The sequence below is a fragment of the Equus quagga genome, chromosome 4 (assembly GCF_021613505.1).
Source record: "Equus quagga isolate Etosha38 chromosome 4, UCLA_HA_Equagga_1.0, whole genome shotgun sequence".
In the NCBI taxonomy this organism is placed as follows: Eukaryota; Metazoa; Chordata; class Mammalia; order Perissodactyla; family Equidae; genus Equus; species Equus quagga.
In genome coordinates this window covers 64,398,111-64,422,111 of record NC_060270.1, presented here as the reverse complement: position 1 = coordinate 64,422,111, position 24,001 = coordinate 64,398,111, and the positions used below count along the sequence as shown (strand labels likewise).

Sequence of the window (24,001 nt, the reverse complement as noted above, 5' to 3'; positions counted from 1 at the left end):
GTCCCATGTATAAAGTAGAACGAAGATGGGCACGGATGTTAGCTCAGGGCCAGTCTTCCTCAGTGAAAAGAGGAGGACTGGCAGCAGTTAGCTCAGAGCCAATCTTCCTCAAAAGAAATAAGAAAAAATAGTGAAAACTACCTTGGTTGGCTACCTTGGTTGTAATGAAACAAACAAACAAATAAAGCAGGCCAGTGATATGCTATAAACACACTAATGTTCCTATATGCTTACATCACTTACAGAAACTACACGAGAAACATTATCAGTGATAGCCTCCAGGAGAGGGAATTAGATGACTTAGGATATGGATAAGAAAAGATTTTTGTCAACACTTTTTGAATTTTAGACCATCTATATATATTACCTTAAAAAATAAATGAAATGAAATGGGACTTCATCAGACTAAAGAGCTTCTTCAAGGCAAGGGAAAACAGAACTGAAACAAAAAAACAACCCACTAGTTGGGAAAAAATATTTACAAGTTATATATCTGACAAAGGGTTAATCTCCATAATATATAAAGAACTCACACAGCTCAACAACAAAAAAACAAACAACCCGATCAAAAAATGGGCAGGAGACATAAACAGACATTTCTCCAAAGAAGATATACGGATGGCCAACAGACACATGAAAAGATGTTCACCATCACTAATCATCAGGGAAATGCAAATCAAAACTACACCAAGATATCACCTTACACATGTTAGAATGGCAAAAATAACCAAAACAAAAAGTGACAAATGTTGGAGAGGTTGTGGAGAAAAAGGAACCTTCATACACTGCTGGTGGGAATGCAAACTGGTGCAGCCACTATGGAAAACAGTATGGAGATTCCTCAAAAAATTAAAAACAGAAATACCATGCGCTGGCCCTGCGACCGAGTGGTTAAGTTCACACGCTCCACTGCAGGTGGCAAAGTATTTTGTTGGTTCGAATCCTGGGCTCGGACATGGCACTGCTCATCAAACCACGCTGAGGCAGCGTCCCACATGCCGCAGCTAGAAGGACCCACAACGAAGAATATACAACTATGTGCCGGAGGGCTTTGGGGAGAAAAAGGAAAAAAAATAAAATCTTTAAAAAAAAAAAAAAGAAATACCATATGATCCAGCCATCCCACTACTGGGTATCTATCCAAAGAACTTGAAGTCAGCAATTCCAAAAGTCCCATGCACCCCTATGTTCATCGCAGCATTATTCACAATAGCCAAGATGTGGAAGCAACCTAAGTGCCCATCAACTGATGATTGGATAAAGAAGATACGGGGGGTGTGTGTGTGTGTGTGTGTGTGTACACACACACACACACACACACACACACACAATGGAATACTACTCAGCCATAAAAATCGTCCCATTCACAACATGGATGGACCTTGAGGGTATTATGTTAAGTGAAATAAGCCAGATAGAGAAAGACAATCTCTGTATGACTCCATACATAGGTGGAAGGTAAACACAGAGACAAAGAAAACTGATTGGTGGTTACCAGGGGAAAGGGGGTGTGGGGGGAGGGCACAAACGGTGAAGTGGTGCACCTACAACATGACTAACAATAATGTACAACTGAAATTTCACAAGGTTGTAAACTATCATAATCTTAATAAAAAGTTAAAAAAATAAATGAAATTTGTTTCACAGATAATTTTAATGATTCAGTACATTAAAAGTTCAATTTAAAACACTGTAAAACTTCACCCTCTCACTCAAGCTGGGAAATAGAAGCCAGAATTCAGTTTTGTTTTTAAGAAAATACTTTTCCATTCCATCATATGGTATATGTATAATCTTTCTAAAGCAACAGGGGTCCTACTCAATCTCCCTTAATGACCCGATAAGCATTAATTTATAAATACAAAAATAAAAAATCAGTTGCTTATTCTATGTTAGATTAAGTTTTCAACGAAAACACTGGGATAGCTTTTAGCTAGAAGCTCTGTAAGACTGAAAGATAATATGCATGCCATATATACGACAGGTCCCTCCAAACGGAGAATTCAGTCCAATACAATTATTTCTGGAGAACTGCCAATCAGCCTCATCATTACATTATTTAAAATAACCAAACAAATAAGGCATGAGTCTAATATCTACAGTCTATTTGAAACAGTTTTAAGCAAAATTAATTTAAAATGGGAAATACACCTGTCAAAAAAAGTTGTCCTGGGGCTGGCCCCGTGGCCGAGTGGTTAAGTTCGCGCGCTCCGCTGCAGGCGGCCCAGTGTTTCGTTGGTTAGAATCCTGGGTGCGGACATGGCAGTGCTCATCAAACCACGCTGAGGCAGCGTCCCACATGCCACAACTAGAAGGACCCACAACGAAGAATATACAACTATGTACTGGGGGGCTTTGGGGAGAAAAAGGAATAAAATGAAATCTTAAAAAAAAAAAAAAAAAAAGTTGTCCTTTCACATGTACTGAAGCGATACTTTCTATTCCCAAACTGTAAGCTACTAATAATTTAGAAGCCTCTGGAAATTGCTGGCTATGAGTACAAGGGAAATAAGCTATATAATGAGAATTTTTAATGCCAAAGGCTCTGATGGGTTCCATCTCTAGAACAAGATTACACCTGCCAGGCAGACAGAATTACATTTTTTAACCCATGAAAATTAAACAATTTAGTTAGGTCTCTAGAGCTATTCTCCAATTTAAAGGAAAAACGGGAAAGCTAACATAACCACAGCATACACAAAATCTTCCTCACTGTAAGACATTCTAGAAGACAACTGGCTTAGAAACTTCAAAAAGTTAATGAAATGAAATGTGGGAACGAACTATCCTAGATTACGAGACTAAAAAGACATAACTAACCTTGATGTAATCTTGATTAAAAACAAAAAAACGTTAAACAAGAAGTGTTGGCAAGGATGTGGAGGAACGGGAACACTTGTGCACTGTTGGTGAGAATGTAAATTGGTGCAGCCACTGTGGAAAACAGTATGGAGGCTCCCTGAAAATTAAAAATAAAACTATCAAATGATCCAGCAATTCCACTTCTGGGTATTTATCCAAAGAAAATGAAAACACTTTGGGGATCGGCCAGGTGACTGAGTAAAGTCTCACACTCTGCTGTGGTGGCCCAGGGTTTCAGCAGTTCAGATCCTGGGCACGGACATGGCACCACTCGTCAGCCCATGCTGAGGCAGTGTCCCATGTGCCACAACTAGAAGGACCCACAACTAAAATATACAACTATGTAGTGGGGGGATCTGGGGAGAAAAAGCAGAAATAAAAAAAAAAGAAGATTGGAAACAGTTGTTAGCTCAGGTACCAATCACTAGGGAAAAAAAATGAAAACACTAACTCAAAAAAATATACACACCTCCGTGTTTGCTACAGTATTATTTTCAATAGCCAAGCTATGGAAACAACCTGTGTCCACTGATGGATGAATGGATGAAGAAAACATGGTGTATGTGTATACACACACACACACACACAAATTGAATATTATTCAGCCATAAAAAAGAATAAAATCTTGGCATTTGCAATAACATGGATAGCCCTTGAGGGCATTATGCTAAGTGAAATAAGTCAGACAAAGAAAGACAGCTACCATATGATCTCACTTATATGTGGAATCTAAAACAAACAAACAAACAAAATCAAGCTCAGGGGCCAGCCCCGTGGCCAAGTGGTTCGGTTCCTGCGCTCTGCTTTGACAGCCCAGGGTTTTGCCAGTTAGGATCCTGGGCGCAGACATGGCACTGCTCATCAAGCCATGCTGAGGCGGCAGTTCAGATCCTGAGCACAGACCTAGCACTGATCATTAAGCCATGCTGCAGCGGCATCCCACACGCCATAAACAGAAGGACCCACAACTAAAATATACAACTATGTACTGGGGGGCTTTGGGGAGAAAGAAAAATAAAAATAAAATCTTTTAAAAAAAAGAAAAAGAAAAAAGAACCAAGCTCACAGACACAGAGAACTGGTGGCCACCAAAGGCAAGGGGTGGGAGGTGAGAAACATGGGTGAAGGGGGTCAAAATGTACAAACTCCCAGTTACAAAATAAGTCACAGGGATGTAATGGTGACTTATAGTTAATAATACTGTATTGCATATTTGAAAGCTGCTAAAAGAGTAGATCTGAAAAGTCCTCATCACAAGAAAAAAAAATTTGATTAACTATGTAAGGTAATGGATGTTAAGACTTACTGTGACGATCATTTCACAAGGCATACAAATATTAAATCATTATATTGTATACCTGAAACTAATATAATGTTATATGTCAATTATACCCCAATTTTTTAAAAAGGTTATACAGAATAATTTATTGAGGGTCCAGCCCTGTGGCATAGTGGTTAAATTCGGTGTACTCCTCTTCAGCAGCCCGGGTTCAGATCCCAGGCACGGACCCACACCACTCGTCAGCCATGCTGGGGCAGCAACTCGCATATAAAGTGGAAGAAGACCGGCATGGATGTTAGCTCAGGGAGAATCAATCTCAAGCAAAAAAAGAGAAGATTAGCAACAGATGTTAGCTCAGGGCTAATCTCCCTCAGCAAAAAATAATAATAATTTATTGAATTTATACAGTTGAATTAGGTAAATCTGGTAAATAAACTTTACCTAGTTACATTAGATAAATGGAACACGTACTAATTAATATTAGATAATTACTGCTAATTTCCTTGTGTGATGACACTATTGTGGTTATTTAAGAAAAATCTTGGGGCTGAGTGGTTAAGTTCGCACACTCTGCTGCGGCAGCCCAGGGTTTCACTGGTTTGGATCCTGGGTGTGGACGTGGCACCACTCATTAGGCCATGTAGAGGCAGCGTCCCACGTGCCACAACTAGAAGGACCCACAACTAAAATATACAACTATCTACTGGGGGGATGTGAGGAGAAAAATCAGGGGAAAAAAAAAAAAGATTGGCAACAGTTGCTAGCTCAGGTGCGAATCTTTAAAAGAAAATTAAAAAAAGAAAAAAAAGAAAAATCTCTTTATTACTACTGATGAAAACTGAAGTTTGGGTGGTGGCCCCGTGGCTGAGTGGTTAGGTTCGCACACTCCACTTCAGCAGCCCAGGGTTTCATCAGTTTGGATCCTGAGCGCGGACACAGCACCGCCCGTCAGACTACGTTGAGGCGGCGTCCCAGATGCCACAACTAGAAGGACCCACAACTAAAATATACAACTATGTACCAGGGGGCTTTGGGGAGAAAAAGGAAAAAATAAAATCTTAAAAAAAAGAAAAGAAAACTGAAGTTTTTAGAAGTCTACATCTTCAAAGAGTTCAGGAAAAATAACTGAATGAATCAATAAGTAACGTATCCTGCACATAATTTAGTTTCTCTCTAATGACTACTAGAAGGCAAAGATCCTGTCCATCTCAGTGTCACATTATAATGCACACTGATGATCATATATTATATATACTGTGAGCCAAATCTGTATTGCCTATTCATAATTTGCATGTTTTCAAGCCTTGGTCCACTGTGAAAACAATAAACAGTAATGACAGTATCTGGGAAAACTGAAGAAAGTAAAGAGAAGATGAAAGAAGTAAATATACCACCATAAGCTAACTGTATGTGCAACAGCCGGTTATATGCAAATTTTTACTCTTTTTCCTCCTTAATAGTCGCAGCTTAAGAGTTTTCTGTATTACAAAACTTTGCAAATGTTTTTAACATATTCCTAAACGTTTCACTAAGTATAATATGATTTACTTAAATATTCCATTGTTAAACACGTGAATTGTTTTAAAATATACCCTACTAAAATTCAAATCGCACTCATCATCTTTGTGCATAAAGCTTTTTCTGTAGAACTATTTATTTCCATCACAGAAGGAGGGATTACTTAAGTCAAAGAATTTTTGTTACTTCAGGTTTAAAAAAAACTTTATTGGCTGTTCCTATTTTAATTTTCTTGATTATTAACAATGTTGAATATTTTTTTCCATTTTATTAGGCAGTTTTACTCCAGGAGAGAAAGAAAATACAGCAAAATTATAGCAAATGTTGCTTCTAGGAGGCAAGTATATGGTATTAACTTCTTTCAACTTTTCTGTATATCTAACATGTTTAATACCTTAGGATAATATCTTAGAATTGTGTGAATCTTCTGTTCTCCAGTAACCATTCATTGAGTAGGTATTGATGATACTCATCTGAATAAAAGTAGCTTTGTTTGTTTACCGACATCCACAAAATAACTTGCTGGGATTTTGATTGGGATCATGTTGAATCTATACATTAAGTTGGGAAGAACTAACATCTTGATAATATTGAATGATCCTAACCATGTTTAGGAATATTTTTCCATTTCTTTAGATCTTCTTTGATTTCTTTCATTAAGAGGTATTTTGTTTTGTTTTTGTTTTAAAGATTGGCACCTTAGCTAACATCTGTTGCCAATCTTTTTTTTTCTTCTTCTCCCCAAAGCACTCCAGTACATAGTTGTATATTCTAGATGTAGGTTATTCTGGCTCTGCTAAGTGGGACACTGCCTCAGCATGGCTTGATGAGAGGTGCTCTGTCTGCGCCCGAGATCTGAACCCGCGAAACCCTGGGGTGCCAAATTAGAGGGTATGAACTTAACCACTTGGCCATGGGGCTGGCCTCTCATTATAGTTTTATAGTTTTCCTAAGATACACCATGTATATTTTTTTTTAGATTTATACCTAAGTATTTTTTTTTTGGTGCTAACATAGATGGCATTGTTTTTCATTCCAAATTCCAACTGTTCATTGCTGGTATATAAGAAAGCAATTGACTTTTATGTATTTACCTTGTATCCTGAAACCTTGCTATAATCACTCATTAGTTAAGGAAGTTTTTTTGTTGATTCTTGAGATTTTCTACATAGACAATTATGTCATCTGGGAACAAAGGCAATTTTAGTTCTTCCTTCCAAATCTGTACATCTTTTATTTCTTTTTCTCGTCTTATTGCATTAGCTAGCACTTCCAGGACAATGGCGAAAAAGTGGAGAGTGTGGACATCATTACCTTGTTTCAGATCTCGGCATCTAGCTTCTCACTATTAAGTATGATCTTAGCTGTACTAATTTTGTAGATGTTCTATATCAACTTGGGGAAGCTCCCCTCTATGTCTAGTTTGCAGAGCATTTTTACCATGAATGGGTGTTGAATTATGTCAAATGCTTTTGCTGCATCTATTGATGTAATCATATGATTTTTCTTCTTTAGCCTATTGATGTGATGGATTACATTAATTCATTTTTTAATGCTAAACCAGTTGCATACCTGGAATAAATGCCAGTTTGTCATGATGTGTATAATTCTTTTTATTCATTGCTGGATTCAATTTGCTAATATTTTGTTGAGGATTTCTGTGTTTATGTTCATAAGAGATACTGATCTGTAGTTTTCCTCCTGTAATTCTTAGTCTGGTTTTGATATTAGGGTAATGCTGGCATCATGGAATGAATTAGGAAGTATTCCCTCTGCTTCTATTTTCTGAAAGAGATTGCAGAGAATTAGTATAATTTCTTTCTAAAATATTTAGTAGAATTAACCAATGGACCCATCTGGGCATGCTGCTTTCTGTTTTGGAAGGTTATTAACCATTAATTCAATTTCATTATCTCTCAAGCTTCCCCACCACTTTGCTTTTGCATAAAGTCTTCAGACATACAAGCATTTATAATAAAACAGGGCAGACAGCTATAAAAGGGCTATACAAAATGCTATGGGATTCTGGGTAAATACCCAAGAAAAGTGAAAGCAGGGACACACAGATATTTGTACACTCATGTACATAGACACATTATTCACAATAGCTTCAGGGTGAAAAACAAACCACATGCCCATCAACAGATGAATGGATAAAGAAAAAGTGGTATATACATTTAATGGAGTATTATTTGGCCTTAAAAAAGAAGGAAATTTTGACACATGCTACATGGATGAACCTTGAAAACATCTTCTAAGTGAAATAAGCCAGGCACGAGTATAAATATAGTATGATTCCTCGTATATGAGGTGCCTAGAGTAGTCAAATTCATAGAGACAGCAAGGAGAATGGTGGTTGTCATCGGCTGGGGAACGAAGAATGGGGAGTTAGTGTTTAAGGGATACGGAGTTTCAGGTGGGGAAGATGAAAAGGTTCTGGAGACGGTGGTAGTGGTTGCACGACAATGTTAATGTACTTAATGTCAAAGAAGTGTACACTTAAAAATGGTTAAAATGGTTAATTTTATGTTAAGTATATTTTACCAAAATTTTTTTCTTTTTTTTTTTTGAGGAAGATTAGCCCTGAGCTAAGATCCATGCCCATCTTCCTCTACTTTATATGTGGGACGCCTACCACAGCATGGCCTGCCAAGTGGTGCCATGTCCACACCTGGGATCCGAACCAGCGAACCCCAGGCCGCCAAAGCGGAACATGCGCACTTAACCACTACACCACTGGGCCAGCCCCCGAGAAATTTTTTTTAAAAAGTGCAACTCAATAAGTATGTGATGAACTAGTGGCCTAATAAATGCAAACTAAAGGATTATTTTTAAAGTGCTATGAGAGGGAAAGTTATGGGAAGAAATAAGGAGTAACAGGTTGGGGAACACAGATGTAAAACTAAAGTTTCAGATGAGCTAACTTATGCAATCACAAAAGAAAGGGTACACCCAGTGGAGAAGGGGAAGAGGGACAATTCCAGGCAGAGGAAACAGCAAGTAAGAGTAAAAAGAAAATACTGAGTTTTTGTTTTTTGCTTTGAGATACAACTGACATTTAACACTGCATTAGTTTTAAGTGTACTTGAGTTTTTAAAAGTGGTTAATGGAAATCAAACAACCCAATTACAAAATGGGCAGGGGACATGAACAGACATTTCTCCAAAGAAGATATACAGATGGCCAACAGACACATGAAAAGATGCTCATCATCACTAATCATCAGGGAAATGCAAATCAAAACTACACTAAGATATCACCTTACACCTGTTAGAATGGCAAAAATATCCAAAACCAAGAGTGACAAATGTTGGAGAGGCTGTGGAGAAAAGGGAACCCTCATATGCTGTTGGTGGGAATGCAAACTGGTGCAGCCACTATGGAAAACACTATGGAGATTCCTCAAAAAGTTAAGAATAGAAATACCTTATGACCCAGCCATCCCACTACTGGGTATGTATCCTAAGAACCTGAAATCAGCAATTCCAAAAGTTCCATGGACCCCTATGTTCATCACAGCCTTATTCACAATAGCCAAGTCATGGAACCAACCTAAGTGCCCAGAAACTGATGACTGGATAAAGAAGATATGGTATATATACACAATGGAATACTACTCAGCCATAAAAAAGGACAAAGTCGTCCCATTCACAACAACATGGATAGACCTTGAGGGTATTATGTTGAGTGAAATAAGCCAGACAGAGAAAGACGAACTCTGTATGACTCCACTCATAGGTGCTAGTTATCATATGGAGAAAGAGAACTGATCGGTGGTTGCCAGGGGAAAGGGGGGTGGGGGGAGGGCACTAGGGGTGAAGTGGTGTACCTACAACATGACTAATAACGATGTACAACTGTAATTTCACAAGGATGTTAACTTTCATAACCTTAATAAAAATAAAAAAGTGGTTAATGGACAGGTTAGGGGGAAGAGGGAGCAAGAGAGGATGAAGTTGGGAACCTAAGTCCACATATTGAAGCTGGATTCTGAAATGCCTATTATGCTAACCTAGACATGCGAAAGAGCTTAAATCTATCAAATAAAGAACAAAGCCTTAACTGGGGTCACGGGGACATAAATGGGCAAAAGGAGTTCAACGACACTCCACACGTCGCAGTTGCATGTAGAATTCTAATATGGACATTTACATTTTTTTCTGGGAAGAGAGTATACAACTTTCATCAGATTCCTACGGGGTCTAAAAAGTATTAAAAAAACTGTTGTAGGCAATGATCAATCATCCCAGGAACGCAGACAATAAAATCTGAATTTTAGGGGCTGGCCCAGTAGCACAGTGGTTAAGTTCGCACGTTCCACTTCGGCAGCCCCAGGGTTCACTGGCTCGGATGCCGGGTGCGGACATGGCAGTGCTTGGCAAGCCATGCTGTGGCAGGCATCCCACATATAAAGTAAAGGAAGACAGGCACAGACGTTAGCTCAGGGCCAGTCTTCCTCAGCAAAAAGAGGAGGACTGGCAGCAGATGTTAGCTCAGGGCTAATCTTCCTCAAAAAAAAAAAAAAAATCAAATCTGAATTTTAGGAAGATGAATTATCCTATACAACACAAAGGAGGGATAAGAGGCAGGAGAACAATTTAGTCAACTATAATACTCCAGGTGGAAGATGAGCATTTTTTTTAACTGAAATCTTTTATTAAGCTTTTTACAATTTTATATAAACTTTTTACTAAAATCTGAAATTTTTACCTATACCCAACAAGACTCTAATAGACTGCCTTTCAGGATATACCTTACATAATGTATGCAACACGCTGCATAACATTGTACTTTGTAAAAATATATCACATGAAAACTATTGAAAAGGAACAAACCAGTGATTTTAAATTCCCCTTGTTACTCATGCTGAAGTTACACCCACTGAGAGGCAACATGACTCAAAAAAGCAAAAACTATGATAATACAAGTGTCGGTTTGGTGTGAGAAAAACAACCATATTCATACATTGATAGTACACACAGTGACCAAGCAATTCCACCTCCATGAATTTATCCCTGCATATATGCTCACACACGTACACAAACACATAAGCATAAGGTTATTCAATGAAGCACTGTTTGTAATAAAAGAGTGAAAACCACCCATGTCTCTTAAGTAGAGGACTAGTTAAAGTAAATCATGAAATATCCATACACTGTATATTATGCAACCATTATAAAGAAGATAGTTCTATTTAGGATCTCCAAGATATACTGTTAAGTTAAAAAAAAAGTACAAAACAGTGTATGGAACACTACTGTATACGTGAAAAGCAACAACAAAGGAACATAATCACATCTGTAGTAAATACATTTGCTATATATAACGCAAAATATATCTGGAAGAATTCATGACAAACTGACAATAGTAGCTACTGGACAGATGAAAGGGGATTGAGGGATAGCCACAGGAAGGAGACAGAGCACTGTATATCCTCTTGTACATTTTTCTTCTTTTTTAACACACATATATAGTATATAAATAAGTGAATGAATGAATACATGAAAATAAAATAACTTATCAAAGTAATGCTACTAACTATAGTGCTATAGACATGGTCAGACACAGAACTGGAAATGTCTACTTTGGGCACAAAACTTATATAAAAAATATAGTTAGCAATGAGCACTGTGGGTAGAAAATGTGGGTGAAAAACACTCCTTAATAACATCAACCTCAATTTGAGTACCTGAAACATGTAAGGGAGGCACTGGGCTACACACTTGGGTTGTGCGTGTGTGTGTAAAATCTACCAAGAGATATTCTGCCAAGTCCCATAATTATGTGGCAGATAAGGGTGAAAATCACTAGGTTACTAAAATAAAAATACACCGAAGTCCTAGTTGGTGTATTTTGAACAAAGCTAGATATGACCACTTCAGGACCACAAAATAATGTGACCGCTCAATTCCTGATGCAAGACTTTCTTATTTTAGACTTTTCTAGCTAGGCAACTGTTATAATTTTAGCTTTCTCCAATTACAATGAACCAAAAAGCCCTTCCAAGTTATACTGTGAGATGTTCTGGGGTTTTTTTGTAAAGGTGGTGAAAAGAACACTAATCTAATCTAATTCAGGTGACCTGGATTCTGCCACCAAGTGTGTGATTATCAGCAAATTTAATCACCTCAATCCTGTTTGGTCATCTTCAAATTAAAGAGTCTAGATTTGATGACCTTTAGAAGTAAAATAATTCCATAATTTCAAAATTACATAGGGAGCAGATAAGAATTGTCCAAAGTTCCTTTCAGCTCATTTGTAAACCTGGCTTAACAACTAGACTGAAGGCAAAAGCATTTAACAGACTACACAAAGACAACCATTCCCAAAGGAAAAGTCCTAAAGTGATAGTCCTGAATACTTCAAATGTGTCAACATTAAGATGAAATGACAAGCTTAAGGTTTTCAGTACCTCTTGATTTTAGAACAGTAGTTCTCAGTTTCTAGTTCTATTATCCACACTGGCCTAAAAGCCTAACACTCAGTATTTGTTATTTATGGTGTCTTTGATTACCCTCTGACACATATAGTACAGTTATGCAGAAGTGCCTTAATTAGAGCCAAAACTAAAGCTTGTAAATTTCTAACCACAAAGTCAAACTCAGTACGGCTTTCTAACCAAAAAGTCAAATGCATACTAGTATTTGCACCCATGGTCAACAATCCACATTCTTGGCTGGGAAAATCAATTGCTTGACCAATTGCTAATTGCATTAAATACAGTAAATATACATATATGTGACCTTCTTAAGATATGAGACCAAAAGCACAGTCAACAAAAGAAAAAATGGATAAAGTGGGTATCATCAAAATTAGAAACTTTTGTGCTTTAATAATACCACCAAGAAAGTGAAAAGACAATCCACAGAATGAGAGAAAATTTCTGCAAATCATGTATCTGATAAAGGACTTGCATTTAGAATACATAAAGAACTCTTAAAACTCAAAAGAAGGACAACCCAGGGCTAGTTCCGTGGCCTAGTGGATAAGTTTGGCATGCTTTGCTTCAGTGGCCCAGGTTTGGTTCCCAGGCACTGACCTACACCACTCGTCAGTGGCCATGCTGTGGCAGCAACCCACATACAAAATAGAGGAAGACTGGCAAAGACGGTAGCTCAGGGCTAATGTTCCTCAGCTGAAGGAAAATGCAAATCAAAACCACAATGAGGTAATACTTCATATCCAATGGGGTGACTGTAATCAAAAAGAGGGACAATAACAAGTATTGGTGAGGATGTGGAGAAATTGGAACCCTCATACACTGCCGATGCGAATCTAAACTAGTGTGGCCTTTTGGGAAAACTGTTTGGAATTTCCTAAATCCTAAACATAGAATTACCGTAATACCCAGCAATTCCACTCCTAGGTATATCCCCAAGAGAACTGACAGTATTATGTCCACACAAAAACTTGTATACGAATGTTTATAGCAGCATTATTCATAATAACCAAATAGTGGAAAAAACTCAAATATTTTATTTACTAGATTATTGGCTTATTACCAAAGAAAATTCAAGAACAACCAGATGGAAGAGATGCATAGAGCAAGGTACACAGGAAGGGGCTCAGAGCTTCCCTGTTTTCTGAGCCCGCCACTCTACCCTAAATCTTCACAAGGTCACCAACCTGGAAGCTCTCCAAACCTTGTCCTTTTGGGTTTTTATGGAGGCTTCATTACTTAGGCACGATTTATTAAATCATTGGCCATTGGCAATTGAGTCGAACAACCTCCAGCCCCTCTCTTCTCCCTGAGGTCAAGGGCATGTGACTGAAAGTTCTAACTCCCTAATCACAGGCTGGTTTCCCTGGAAACCAGCCCCCACCCTTAAGTGCTTTCCAAGAGTCACCTCATTAACATAAATTCCGGCGTAGGTGGAAGGGGTTTGTTATGAATACCAAGCCACCTTTATCACTCTAATCACTTAGGAAAGTCTAAGGGTTTTAAGAGCTCCATGGTAGAAACTGAATCAAGACCAAATATATATTTCTCATTATAAATCACATTATCGTGGGGTGCGGGTGGGGCTCTGAATTGATATGGAATGATTTCTTGGATATATTGTTAGGTGGGGAAAAAAACAAGGATCACACAAATGGGACTACATCAACCTTAAGAACTTTTGTGCAGCAAAGGACACAATCAACACAGTGAAAAGGCAACCTACAGAATGGGAGAAAATCTTTGCAAATCACAGATCTGAAAAGGGGTTAATATCCTGAAAAGGGGTTAATATCCAGAATATATAAATATATAAACTCTTACAACTCAACAACAAAAATATCAAATAACCCAATTAAAATTTGGGCAAAGGACGTGAATAGATATTTCTCCAAAAATGATATACAAATGGCCAAGCAGCATATGAAAAGATGCTCAACATCACTAATCATCACAGAAGTGCAAACTGAAACTGTAGCGAGATATCTATCACTTCATACCCACGATAATGGCTACTAGCAAAAAACAGGAAAGAAGTGTTGGTGAAGATATGGAGAAACTGGAACCCTTCTGCACTGTTAATAGGATTGTAAAATGGTGCAATCACTATGGAAAACAGGATAGAGATACCTCAAAAACTTAAAAAGAGAACTACCATAGGATCCAGCAATCCTACTTCTGAGTGTATACCCAAAAGAACTGAAAGCTGGGTCTCGCAGAAATATCTGCACACCCACGTTCATAGCTGCACTATTCACAGTAGCCAAGAGGTGGAAGAAATCAAATATCGATCCACAGATGAATGAATTAACAAGATGTGGTATATATACACAATGGAATATTATTCAGCTGTAAAAAGGAAGGAATTCTGTCACATGCTACAACGTGGATGAACTTTGAAGACACTACGCTAAGTGAAACAAGCCAGTCACAAAAACACAAATATTGCATGATTCCAATCATATGAGGTATCTAAGGCAGTCAAATGCAGAAACATAAAGTAGAATCGTGACTGCCAGGGGCTGAGAGGAGGAGGAAATAAGAGTTGCTGCCCAGTGAGTATCGAGTTTCAGTTTTACAAGATGAAAAAAGTTCTCAGATCTGTGGCACAAAAATATAAATATACTTAACACCATTGAACTGTACACTGAAAGGTGGTTAAGATGGCAAATTTTTTACCACAATAAAAAAAGCAAGGTTATGTCAACCATACTTCAATAAAAAAGTAAATAAACAGGGGGCTGGCGTGGTGGCACAGCGGTTAAGTGCGCACCTTCCGCTTCTCAGCGGCCCGGGGTTGGCCGGTTCAGATCCCAGGTGCGGACATGGCACCGCCTGGCAAAAGCCATGCTGTGGAAGGCATCCCACGTATAAAGTAGAGGAAGATGGGCACGGATGTTAGTTTAGGGCCAGTCTTCCTCAGCAAAAAGAGGAGGATTGGCAGTAGTTAGCTCAGGGCTAGTCTTCCTCAAAAAAAAAAGTAAATAAATAAAATAAATAAAAAACAAAGGTCAGGGGCTGGCCCCGTGGCCGAGTGGTTAAGTTCCCATGCTCCACTGCAGGTGGCCCAGTGTTTCGTTGGTTCGAATCCTGGGTGCGGACATGGTACTGCTCATCAAACCATGCTGAGGCGGCGTCCCACATGGCACAACTAGAAGGACCCACAACTAAGAATATACAACTATGTACCGGGGAGCTTTGGGGAGAAAAAGGGAAAAAATCAAAAAATCTTTAAAAAAAAGAAAAAAAACAAAGGTCACAAGTTTGTACAGTATGCCATTTTTGTAAGAAAAGGAAAATAAGAATACATCCACACACACACACAATTGGGTGAGTGAGAACGGAAGTGAAGAGCTTAGAGAGAGAAGCAATACTTAAATACTCTTTCAATATAGTATTAAATTTTAAACCATGTAAATATTTAACATATTAAAAATTAAATCAAGAAGAAAAAAGGATACCCTAATAACACAAACAAAAAGTCAAACTTGATCATCAAAACAAGCAAACTGGGGTTGGCCCGGTGGCGCAGCAGTTAAGCATGCAGGTTCCACTTCTGCAGCACAGGGTACACCAGTTCAGATCCCGGGTGCGGACACGGCACTGCTTGGCAGGCCATGCTGTGGCAGGCGTCCCACACATAAAGTAGAGGAAGATGGGGACGGCTGTGAGCTCAGGGCCACTCTTCCTCAGCAAAAAGAGGAGGAGTGGCAGTAGATGCCAGCTCGGGGCTAATGTTCCTCAAAAGAAAAAACTAAATAAAAATAAAAAATAAATTAAAAAAAACAAGAAAGGAAAATACAAGAAGGACCCAGGTTTTGTTTTGTCAAAAACCAAGAATGTCCTCAAAGATTAACAGAGGCTCACCCAAAAAGGACATGAGAGCCAGCTCAAGAAGAGGCTCACAATGGCCAAATTTGGGGCAATTTAAGCATCAGAAACAGGGGCCAGCCCTGTAGCCAAGTAAAGTTCGTGCGCTCCACTTTGGCGGCCCAGGGTTTTGCCAGTTCGGATCCTGGGCGCAGACATGGCACCGCTCGTCAAGCCATGTTGAGGCGGCGTCCCACATGCCACAACTAAAATGTACAACTATGTACTGGGGGGATTTGCGGAGAAAAAGCAAAAAAATAATAATAATAATGATGACTATAATTGGCTAACATATTAAAAAAACAAAAATCCACTGAGTATTTAGTAATATTCCAAAAGATAAAACAAAACGAGTGGCCTATACTCAAAAAATGTCAGTTATGAAAGAAAAAAGGACAAAGAACTGGTCCCGATTAAAGACTAAAGAGATACGACAATTAAACACAATGTTCTACTTTAGACTGGATCACGGATTAGAGAAAAAATAAAATTCTATGAGGGATGTTATTGGGACAACTGGAGAAATCTAAATATGAAATTTGAATTTAATATTGTGGGTATTTGAGAGAATGGTGCTCTAAGGGGAAAAGATCCATGATGTCTCTGAAAGACTCTGGATGGTTCAGAAAAATACACGGGATGGGGAGAAAGGAAGGGATGAGGGAAGGAGGGAAGGCAAATGTGACAAAATGCTAACCACTGGTGAAGACGGATGAAAAGCATATGGGGGTTCTTTGTACCTTTATTCCAGCTCTTCTGTAAGTTTGTATTTATTTCAAAATTTAGGAGTTTAAAACATGAAAGGGGGGAAGCTTTTTTTTACAGAAAACAGCTAATAAACGTAAAGAGAGTTAGAAAACCCCAATGAAATAAAAGACTAGGCCAACAATCACCAACCATTAGGTGTAAGCGGAAAATGTACCTTTTCAATGAAGAAATTTGGTGGACACCACACAAATCAAGTAAACTTAGCACTGTAAACAATGAGGCAAACTAACATCTGGCAGTCTCCACCACCACATTAATGGATCGGCACTAGGAGGAGAACCAGACATTCTGTCCTTCCTGATGTAATTCAATGTAAATTACATATCATCACCTATGAAGTATTTTTGCCAAAAATATTTGACCCAAATTTAATCAAACCTCTCTAAATCTTAGTTCCAATTTATAGGAAATAAAAGGAATAGAGAAACAAGTTAAATGATGTTTTTTTCGTTTGTTCGTTTTTTAAAGATTTTATTTTTTTCCTTTTTTCTCCCCAAAGCCCCCCGGTACATAGTTGTATATTCTTCATTGTGGGTCGTTCTAGTTGTGGCATGTTCATAGTTGTGGGACGCTGCCTCAGCGTGGTTTGATGAGCAGTGCCATGTCCGCGCCCAGGATTTGAACCAACGAAACACTGGGCCGCCTGCCGCAGAGCACGAGAACTTAACCACTTAGCCATGGGGCCAGCCCCTTAAATGGCGTTTTAAGCGTTCAATCAGAAAATTACAAATATGGAACATTCTTTAAAAAGTCGATGCCAGAGACTTAATGCTTATTGCCTTAGGCATAATTAATGGTATTGTGTTTTTATATGGTCTAAGCTGGAGCCTAGTTTGAAATAAAAATGTATAAAGTGTAAGAAAATGACATTACTTTAAAGAGATGCATCCTGGGGTAATTAGGGCATACAAACAGCATGAGGGCCGCAATTTAATTTCAATTGATTGTTGAGGGGGAGGTACAGAGAGCTAAAGCAAAACAGTTCAGTGTTAGTAACAGACAAATCTAAATGGAAGGTATCGGGTGTTCATTGAATTATTCTTTCAACTTTCTGGATGTTCACAATTTCTCATAACATATAAAGATGGAAAAAAAGTTACCAGAATATCCCACGTACAAAAGAAGGGAAATTGCTCCTTAAAAGCACCTTACTAAGTGGAACAGTAAATAGAGCAAGTGCCTATAACAAAGGGCCTAAACCCCAGTTTTGCATTTATCACTCTACCCAAGGACCTGCTCAAAATGAGTAAGGCACAGTACCAGGTTCCAAAGGACACAAAGTAATAGAAGGCAGTCACACAGATCCTAAGGTAACTGGAGAAACTAGTTATAAACAGATGAGAAGTCACTGAAGACCTCATTAATGGAATGAGATTTAGCTGGATTTTGAAGAATAGACGGGATATGAAAAGGAAACAGGCGAGGCCAGCCTGGTGGCATAGAGGTTAAGCTCACATGCTACACTGCAGCAACTTTGGGTTCACGGGTTTGGATCCTGAGCACGGACCTAGACACCACTCATCAAGCCATGCTGTGGCAGCACCTCACAGAGAAGAACTAGAAGGACATATAACTGGGATACACAACTATGTACTGGGGCTTTGGGGAGGAAAACACAAAGAAAAAAAGAGGAAGCTTGGCAAAAGATGTTAGCTCAGGACCAATCTTCCTCACCAAAAAAGAAAAAAGAAAAGGAGACAGGCAAAGAGTTCATAAGTAAAGGCCAAAGAGCAGAAATAAACCAGGTCTGCATGAAATACAGATCCCAGTAGAGCCATGAGGAGAATTTTTGTAGAAAATTCCCTACACTTCTCAATGTTTATAATGTTTAGGTTTTATGAATACAAAAACATAAGGTACTACAGCATCTGCCTTCAAAGAGCTGACAAAGTAGTGAAGACAGATACACAATCAAAATACATTAAGTAGAGATATATACAAAATGCTTTAATAACACAGAGAAGGGAGTAAGAACTTACCAGAGGAATGAAACTGTCAGTAAGTTTTCAACAAGGATATTTGAATAATCTTTAAAAACTGAAAATCAGGGTGTGGGAGTAGGCAAAATGGGCGAAGGAGGTCAAAAGGTACCAACATCCAGTTATAGAATAAATAAGTCACGGGATGTAAAGTACAGCATGGTGACTATAGTTAGTAATACTGTAGAGCCTATCTGAACTTGCTAAGAGAGTACATCTTAAAGTTCTCATCACAAGAAAAAAAACATTTTGTAACTATGTACCATAACAGATATTAACTAGACCTACTGTGGTGATCATTTTGCAATACATGAACATACAGTTACCAAATCAATAGGCTGTACACCTGAAACTATTATATGTCAATTATACCTCAATTAAAAAAACACAAAAATGACTTTACCAATTAAATTCAAGTCACAGAAAGAAAAATGCCAAAATTTACTGAACGCTTACTACGTATTAAACACTTTCTTTCACCTTTGAGATAAGTATTATAATTAACATTGTTATTAAAAAGGAAACTGAAGTTCAGAGAGTTTTATTAACTGACGCAATATAAAAAAAGCTAATTAGCAGTGAGCCTGGCATTTAATCCTAGGTCTGTCTGCTACTGTAACCCACACCCTTCCAATACTACTCAGCTCTGGGACTTCGTAAGCACTCAAATTATGAATATAAGGTACAACACAAATATTACAAAGTCAATCTCTCCACCAGAAAATACTAAAATGTTCAAGGGCCAGAAAGAATGAGAGTAACGTGGCTAAGATTTTCCAATATTCTTACGAGCTCCTGTGTCTACGATTAGTGTAAATTCTTTACAAGGGGGAGAGAAATGTTACCAAGAAACTAAGTTCAGGGGCCGGCCGGGTGGTGCAGCGGTTAAGTGCACACGTTCCACTTCAGCGCCTGGGGTTCGCCAGTTCGGATCCCGGGTGTGGACAGGGCACCACTCAGAAGGCCATGCTTTGGCAGGCGTCCCACATATAAAGTGCAGGAAGATGAGCACAGATGTTAGCTCAGGGCCAGGCTTCCTCAGCAAAAAGAGGAGGATTGGCAGCAGTTAGCTCAGGGTTAATCTTCCTCAAAAAAAAAAAAGAAAGTGGGGCTGGCCCCGTGGCCAAGTTCGCATGCTCCGCTGCAGGCGGCCCAGTGTTTCGTTGGTTCCAATCCTGGGCGCGGACATGGCACTGCTCATCAAACCACGCTGAGGCAGCATCCCACATGCCACAACTAGAAGGACCCACAACGAAGAATATACAACTATGTGCTGGCGGGCTTTGGGGAGAAAAAGGAAAAAGATAAAACCTTTAAAAAAAAAAAAGAGGGGCTGGCTCCGTGGCCAAGTAGTTAGGTTCGCACGCTCCGCTGCAGGCAGCCCAGTGTTTCGTTGGTTCAAATCCTGGGCGCGGACATGGCACTGCTCATCACACCACGCTGAGGCAGTGTCCCACATGCCACAACTAGAAGGACCCACAACGAAGAATATACAACTATGTACCGGGAGTCTTTGGGGAGAAAAAGGGAAAAAAATAAAATCTTTTAAAAAAGAAAGAAAGTATGTTCAAGTAGGGACCGGCTCCAGGCCAAGTGGTTAAGTTGGTGCACTCCGCTACGGGGGCCCAGGGTTTTGCCAGTTTGGACCCTGGGTGCAGACATCGCACCACTCGTCAGGCCATGGTGAGGCAGCGTCCCACATGCCACAACTAAAAGGAGCCACAACTAAGAATATATACCTAGGGACCAGCCCCATGGCACAGCAGTTAAGTTCGCACGTTCTGCTTTGGCAGACCGGGGTTCACTGATTCGGATCCTGGGTGCAGACATGGCACCGCTTGGCAAAAGCCATGCTGTGGCAGGCGTCCCTCATATAAAGTGCAGGAAGATGGGCTCGGATGTGAGCTCAGGGCCAGTCTTCCTCAGCAAAAAGAGGAGGACTGGCAGCAGATGTTAGGTTAGCTCAGGGCTAATCTTCCTCAGGAAAAAAAAAAAGAATATACAACTATGTACTGGAGGGATTTGGGGAGAAAAAGCAGGAGAAAAAAGTATGTTCAAGTAGAAAACTTTTGAACCTCTATCACTGCCAAAAACAAAAGACAAAATATTTTAAGTATTAAAACTATGGTCAAGCGACTTACTTGTCACACAACATATTACAGCAACAAAGCAAACTTTCACCATTCAAAAAAAAAAACAGACTTAACAGCTCTTACAAACAAGAGAAAGTTTAAAGACAAATAAAATCCGGGAATAATGTTTGGCAGAAAACTAGGACAATGTGGTATTTTAAACAACAAATCTGGAATGCTTAAACAACTAAGTATATGGCATTTAATTAAATATACTTTGATAATGAAGATTTCTAATCTGCAGGCTCCAACTAATTAATATTACTCATCTAAAAACACTTGTAAAGTCTTAATTTTTTGCTAAGCAACCTCCAAAGGATTACATAAATAAATTCATAAATGAAAAACTTTCACTAATATCTTTGTCGGTATATTTGTCATAGTTATAAAGCTTTACTGTAACCTTACTTTCTTATTCTGACATATGAAAGTTTGAACTTTGGCAATAATCAAAGAACATGTTTTTCGCAAAGTAATATGAAAAGCATATGAAGTTATTACTTCACAAAGAGAGCTCTGAATAAGCACCTTAAGTGGTTAGTAAAAGTGTAATTAAAGCCCTAGGTCAAGGTAAAACTGACGGCAAAATCCGTTCGTTTAATATTTTTCACCAAGCAAAGAATGAAAGTTAAGCTACAACTTCATAGATAAGGATTTATCTTTTCCTAAAGCTAATATGTAAGGCCTAGTTTACCAAAATTCTTCCCACAAGTACAAAAAGATAACATTTTTCTGTAAATGTCTGGAAAAGAGACTAAAAACAGAACTTCAAGCCTGAAACAAACTCTAATCGATACACTATTCTACCTTCTTCTAGGCAAGGGGACTAACTAAAAAGTACGAAAGTATCTTATGGTAATAAAAGATGGGTGTCAAATGCAATTAAGGTTAGGAAAAGAAAAATGCCAAGGGAACAATTAACATGTTTCCTTTTAAATAGCCGCTAAAAGTTTTGTTTGAATTAAAGAGATCCACCACTGCATCACGTGCACAGGCAACCACCACTGCGTGCGCGAGATCTCCAGAGTGTACTTAAGAGTCAACTCAGCGCTCCCAAGAGGGATTCCTCTCAAAACAGGGTTTTGGTTCATACTCTTACGTCTTCCAAAGTTCCTGAACAGTCAACTTAATGTCATCCGTGTAGAAATAATTTAAAAACACTGACAGGCTTTCCACATGTAACCCGTACTTTTCTGATTTGACTTAGATCCAATGATGGAATTCCCTATCGATTCGCCTCCTTCTCCTTTCTTCTGAAGGGCCACTAACCACAAGGGTTACAACCAAATATCAACATTTATTTTATTTTCTTAAAAGAAAAAAACAAGGATGCTTTCTAAGATGCTAAACATCTAGTCGCCGAAAGGCAACTTAAAATCGGAGATGTGGAGGGAGTTACTAAAGGGACAGCGACAGGGAGCATGATCTAAAACAAACAAAATAGGAATGTAACTATTCCAAAGGAGCAGGGTCTTTTGCCTGTCAAGCTGGGGACTTAGTTCTGTTACAAACACCGATTTCATGCCACGATAAGAGCGAGGCTAAATCTTCCGCAGTCTTACAGGTTTCGCATTAACTTCCCGTGACCCCCTCAACCAACCACTCGAAGCCACACTCCATTCCACTCTCGGCCCAACCTCCTCCACTCCCGCCCCAGATCTCAGCCGAACGCGCTTCCCCGCTCCAAACTTCACGTCTTACCCGTGGCCTCCCTACCTACGTCTTCTTGTCGCCACCGGTCCCAAGTCGGGGCCTCAGTCCTACCATGCCCTCCTGTCCTGGCCTGCCTCAGGCCGCCAGCCCCGCGCCCAAGGCTCGGAGCTGCCTCCGAGAACCCCGCCGACGTCGATCCCCTCTGCTCTTCCGACCCGGCCCCAGGCGCCCCTCCAGGTCCCCAAAGCACGCAACGGCCGAACTTGAAAATGGCGGAGAGCGCCGCCGCCTGCTGCAGGCCAGCGGTCCTGTGCCGCTGCTACACTCACCCTTCGGCGCCGAGCAGAGCTCCTAATGAATGGGGAGCGAAGCGTTCGTCTTCACTGTCGGAGACGTCTCTCCCGTCTGGCCTCCTCCCTCCGCCTCTCTCAATCCCTCTCCTCCAAAGGAGCAGCCGCCATCTTCCTCTGTGAGCCACCGAGCGCACGCCCTTGCGTCATCACGCACTAGCGTGGGGTACTACGTTAAGCGCGCCTGGGCCGCCGGTTTCGTCGGGCTCAATCTGCGCATGTGCCTAGGTGAGAGGCGGGGCCTGGCCAGATCCCCACGCGGCGGAGCCGGGCGCCTCCTTTGTTCCCGCTGAGTGCAGAGCTGGGCTGCTCGGGGCAGAAGAACCAGGCGAGCGCGTTCCGCTGTCATGACTCTCTTCACATTGTGAACTAACCTTGGGGCTCTCAAAAACAGCCCGTTTTCTAAAATTTGAATAAGAAGTTTGTTTCGGGGCAGTGTGGCAGTTACAGCGGGTTGTGTGGCCAAGTCACCGAGAGTCAAGGTGTGGACGGGACTCGACGGTCCTGAGTCTGTTCACTCATCCTGAGATGGGGCTCCCGCCTGACAGTATTCTGAGAATTTAAAGGGAAGCACCTAGCTGAGTCAACCACGCAATTAGAGTTTACTCATTACCCGATGCAATTAGAGGTTATCTCCTTTCCTCACTTAGAGGCAAGAGACCAAGATAGAAAGCTGAGACCCGTGGTACAACCACTTTGGAAAACGGTTTCACAGTGTATGCTAAACGCTACGTGCCTCCTCACCCTGCGACCCAGCGATTCCCCTCCAAGAGGAATGAGTGCACACGTCCGACGAAGACCTGTGCAGGAGTGTTCGTAGCAGCTTTATTCGTAATAACCAAACACGCGTAGCCCAAACGTCTGTCAATAGTTGTATGGGTGAGGGGTGTCATGCAGTGAACACAGCAACAGGAAATTACTGATAAATTCAAGAACCTGGATGAGTATCAAAGACATTGTTAAATAAAGCACAAAAGAGGACGTTGGATGATTCCATTTATATGGAGTTCAGAATACAACTTCAAAACAAGGAAGTTGTCTTTTAACTGTTGGAAAGTAATTTGGCAATATGAATCAAGAATCTTCAAAATATTTATTACTTTTGACACTAATCCCTCTTGTAAGAATCTATCCTAAGGATAGCCTCA

The 24,001-nt window shown here is 39.9% G+C and overlaps 1 protein-coding gene across 2 annotated transcripts in view; it reads right to left on the bottom strand.

Annotated features, from left to right (window-relative positions):
- The window catches only part of WDR33 (WD repeat domain 33), a 96,476-nt gene extending 73,496 nt beyond the window's left edge, over positions 1–22,980 (bottom strand). For both annotated transcript variants that reach the window (XM_046659392.1, XM_046659393.1), the window contains exon 1: positions 22,833–22,980. The gene's annotated coding sequence lies outside the window, so the exon portion shown is untranslated. The remainder of the gene's footprint in view (positions 1–22,832) is intronic.
- Positions 22,981–24,001: the final 1,021 nt, after the last annotated feature.